Source organism: Misgurnus anguillicaudatus, chromosome 23, assembly GCF_027580225.2.
Source record: "Misgurnus anguillicaudatus chromosome 23, ASM2758022v2, whole genome shotgun sequence".
In the NCBI taxonomy this organism is placed as follows: Eukaryota; Metazoa; Chordata; class Actinopteri; order Cypriniformes; family Cobitidae; genus Misgurnus; species Misgurnus anguillicaudatus.
In genome coordinates, this window is record NC_073359.2 from 37,000,302 (window position 1) to 37,004,873 (window position 4,572).

Here is a 4,572-nt window from a genome sequence, read left to right on the forward strand (position 1 = left end):
ACACTGTCTCTTTAGATGCAAGGGCAAAATAGCACTTTATGGACTTACACAGAGGACATCATGTTTAATACGGTTCCGGAAAAATCCAGTCAGAAGTTGTTCACGGAGTTTTCACAATAACTGCTTCTTATGAACTGAAGCTGGATTTGCGCGACGTTTCCTCTTGAAAGTTGGATTACCGTGCACTTCTGGATCACAGGCTGTAAGTATTCATGTTTATTATTTGCCTTTATTGTAAGTTACGTTACCGGTAACCGGAGCTTAACATTATGTGCTTGTAGAGCTCAGATAGGCTACAAGGCTATGTTCCCAAAACACACAAGTGACATACTGTAAGCAGTAATGTTTTATTTCAAATACATTCATAATTAAAAACTTAATGTATGAAGCAGGGAAAAAATGATCAAAACAAAAGATTTATTGACTGCAATATTTGTACAGTTATGTGGATGATGTGATCAGGCTTGTGTTTGATGGGGTATTTGAAGATAAGCTGAAGGAAACCCCGATTCCAATAGACCTGGCATCACAGTTTGAGAGACCTTCAAAGGAGGACGTGATTGCATGCCATCTTCAGTGCAGGGGTCGTCGGAAGCCAACATTCCGATCAGGAAGCTCCAAACATATCTGGAGAACAACACACGACAGGATGATAACCCTAAAGTGTCGTCTTAGATAGCACCAGCTGACAAAGCTTTGATATGCCATTTATCTGAATAGATAGCTATAAGAAGTGAATTGAACAATTTTTTGAAAGAAGAGCACAATATGGTTACTAAAGTATGTTTATTTGTATATTGTTTAACATTTAAATATATATTTGTAATAAATAAACTTTTGACTGACTACTATATTTTCTTTAAAGTTACATCTTTTGTTCTTTTGGGTACTTTGTTACTATAATAATACTTTAGTGTTATTGGTTTAAAAATGTAATAAAACTTACTCTAGTCCTGCGCCTCAAAGGCTTATAGTCGGTACAATAAATGTTCTGTGTGTAGGGATTTAGACAATTTGTACAAAACCTGGATGATGAATCACGCAGGTAAGAGGCCCTGGAACCTGTTGCATTCTCCTTAAAACCTAATAAGTAAAAACATAGCACTCATAAGTACCCAGATAGCAAAGTTTCTGGCACAAATCTGGCTTACATTGGGCATTTATGGCTAAATTTAGGCTCTCTTTTGTTCACACCTTTGTGTGAAACAGCTTTCGGGGGAGTTGTGGGGTGAGGCTAGCCAGCCAAAAGCAAAAGGTAAATTTTTGGCTGAGTCCTGGCTTAAGTGTGGTCTGCCAGAAAATAGTAAATATATGGCAGAGTTCTGGCTAAGGTTTGGTTGGCCAAAGAGTAAAAAAAACACCAAATAAAATCATTTACAATTGATAAAAACATCAAAGTTAATATTTAAGGCAATAATAAATATGTTTATCCTTATTAAAAGACGAAATGTAGAAAATGTTATTTTGGGCAGTTAATCCAAAGGTGTCAATGTGCAATATACAAACAATGCAATAAACAGATAAATTAATAATTCAGTCTGCACTAATATACATCAAACAAAAGTATTTTAAGTATGTGTGCTTGTTTAAGTCTTTTTAGTTTTGTATTTTATTTTTTATAAATAAATAAGACTTTGCATTAAATTGTGTTTACAATTAAAAAATACGACTAACTAATACTAATATTTATTGGTGCACTTTCGTTTCCAAAACAATGACATATATTGCAATGCATCTTGGAAATAGTAGTCATTTAACCTCAACAGCGTTCAATCCGCCGTGGAAAATGGACTACCTTTCCCATAATGCAACTGGTCATGATCAGGAACTTCCGCGAAATTCAAACCCCCAGCTGTGTACTGGACGGAGGACGCGCGATCTTTTGTTTTGTGGAGTTTTATATAACACAGTAAGGTAAGTTATTAAGATACTTTTCTTTTAAATCCACGTAGATTGCACTTATTGCATACCCAGTTGGTTTTCGTTTTTGTTTGTTATTCTTTTCTGTGATGTATTTTCGTGTAAGTGCAAGTATTTTATCATCAGTCGCCATTTAACGTAGATAACGTTAAACATGCATGTTTTTACAGTAAGAGACGCAACATGCATGACGGGGATGATAAAATAATCAATAAGAAGTTTGAATCTTTAAATGAATGCTGAACCCCAAAGAAGCCAAACGAAGATTAGATGTTTTCTGTACTAAACCACAAATCAGCATTTGCTGGTAATCATAACAGTTACAAAGTGACTCATTCATTCCAACTATTTATATCTTAGTAAAACAATGTTTTTGATATTCTAGAAAGGCATGTATTCAAGTTTTAGCTTAATAAAGATGGTTTACTATGATCTCTTATTCTCTTCAGTCCTGGTCAGTGCAGTTTACAAGACTGTGTTGTTAAAAGGCCAGATTTATTTGCTTTATTTTATGGTGTAACATAACCAACCCCACTTGAAGAATAACCACATGCTTTTGTAAAGAATTTAATATGCAAGCATTTTGTATGTGTTTGTTTTAATCTTTTATTTTACAGTATAAAGTTTAATTATATTTGCATTTTGTTTGCAGAAGTCATGAACCACACTTTGTCAACAATAAATGTTGTTTCTGCAATCTGGATAAAGAATAATGTGAGTAAAGAATAATAATGAGGTTAATAAACCTAACCGTTTAAATAATAAACAAATGTGTATGTGTTAAGATGTTTGTGTTTGACTCCTCTATTTAATAGATATTACTGCCTCTTGGAGAACAGCCGACTGTACTCCAGACAGAGACAAAGACGTGAGGACATCTATTGCTTTTGTAAAGGAATTTTATACCCAAGAGTTATAAATGTTGTCTTTATTGTTTGTCTTAATATTTTATTTGACATTTTAACAATATAAAGTTTACTTGTACTTGTTTTTTGTTTGTAGAAGTCATGTACCACACTTTGTCAACAAAACATGTTGTTCCTGCAATCTGGATGAAGAATAATTTGAGTTTAATACTTCATTTAAAATGTAATAGTTTAAATATTAAACAAATGTGTATCTGATCAGATGTTTGACTTCTCTATTTAATAGATATTACTGCCTCTTGGGAAAAAGCAGACTGTACTCCAGACAGAGACAAAGACGTGAGGACATCCATTGCTTTTGTAAAGGAATTTTATACCTAAGAGTTATAAATGTTGTCTTTATTGCTTGTCTTAATCTTTTATTTTACCTTTTTACAATATAAAGTTTACTTATACTTGTTTTTTGTTTGCAGAAGTCCTATACCAGACTATGTTGTTCCAGCTGTCTGGGTAAAGACTGATGTGAGTTTAACTTCGTTAAAAAATGTATCAGTTTAAAAGAGTAAACCAATGTGTGTGATTTGATTTTTGACTTCTGTATTTGATAGACATTACTGCCTCTTGGAGAACAGCAAACCATTCTCCAGACAGAGACAAAGACATGGACATCAAAACAGAAAATTAAGTAAGATGATGTATATTATGTTCATTATTTATCTTTGTGCAGTATGATTTGATGAATTACATTATTGTCTATATCTTATTTGTTAATTCTCTTATTAGGGTAATTTGTCTAATATTCATATAAGTTACAAAAGCACAAGTTTTGGCTTAAAACATTTTAAAAATGTTCCAGGTACTTTATCATGGATTGTTTGGAGTGAACGCTGGGAAATAATGAAGCAGGAAATTGACTAAAACAATTTTTGTACTTGGTAAGTGCTTTATTTAATTGGTAATTTAGAAATCCTTCTGGAACTCTGAAATCTGCAAACATATTTTTTCCCATGTCTTGAATTGAATGTTAAAAGTATCAGTTCTTGGACTGGCAGTGTGTACTATATCATTTTTGTCCTTACTCTTGTTCATTTTATGTAAATGTATTTTCTAACTGTATTTTATGATTTTTCTGTAGGCTGTAAGAAGTCCTTTGTGTGTACAGACATGACTGGAGATTAAAGTTACTAAATGTTGCTTTTTTTCTAGCTGGTGACATAACATGATATTATTTTCAAATGTATTTATCTAATACACATTTGCACATCTGTAAACATTCATTTTATATTGCATGTTTTTATATTTAACCAGTTGTTGTATATTGCTATCTGTTATTACATCTGTTTTTTTTTTGCCTGTTTATTGTTTAAAACAATTAAGTTAATGTTTCTCTGTTAGCTTTTATGTTACTTTGGCTATTTCTTTGCTTTTATTTGATCCTTCTACTGTTATTTGTTTATTTGGCAGAACATTTGACATTTCATTTATTTTGCTGTTATCTGAAATTATCCTTGTCACCATCAATAAAACTCTATATTTGCTTTATATCTGTGTTTTTCAATTACACATTTTACGGGATATAAATATATTTTGGTCACTTTATGGCTATTTTCTGGGGCATCTGGATAAGTTGTGGGTGGGTTCTGGGGTAAATATGGTAATTTTGGTTTTTTTCTGGGTTACATTTGGGGTTTCTGGAAAAGTTGTGGGTAAGTTTGGGGATAAATGTGGTAATTTGGGCTGTTTTTTGGTTGTTATCTGGAGATTCCGGGAGAGCTGTGGCTGATTT

General features: G+C 32.5%; 1 long non-coding RNA gene across 2 annotated transcripts; it reads left to right on the plus strand.

Annotated features, from left to right (window-relative positions):
- The first annotated feature begins 1,780 nt into the window (after positions 1 to 1,780).
- Positions 1,781 to 4,328, plus strand: LOC129436386 (uncharacterized). 2 transcript variants are annotated; one of them, XR_012365875.1, is made up of 8 exons: positions 1,781 to 1,914; positions 2,573 to 2,634; positions 2,736 to 2,809; positions 2,923 to 3,146; positions 3,260 to 3,308; positions 3,395 to 3,471; positions 3,643 to 3,721; positions 3,922 to 4,328. It is a non-coding gene; the product is annotated as an uncharacterized lncRNA (long non-coding RNA). The 2 variants fall into 2 exon arrangements; XR_012365874.1 differs by having other exon boundaries at positions 2,736 to 3,146.
- Positions 4,329 to 4,572: the final 244 nt, after the last annotated feature.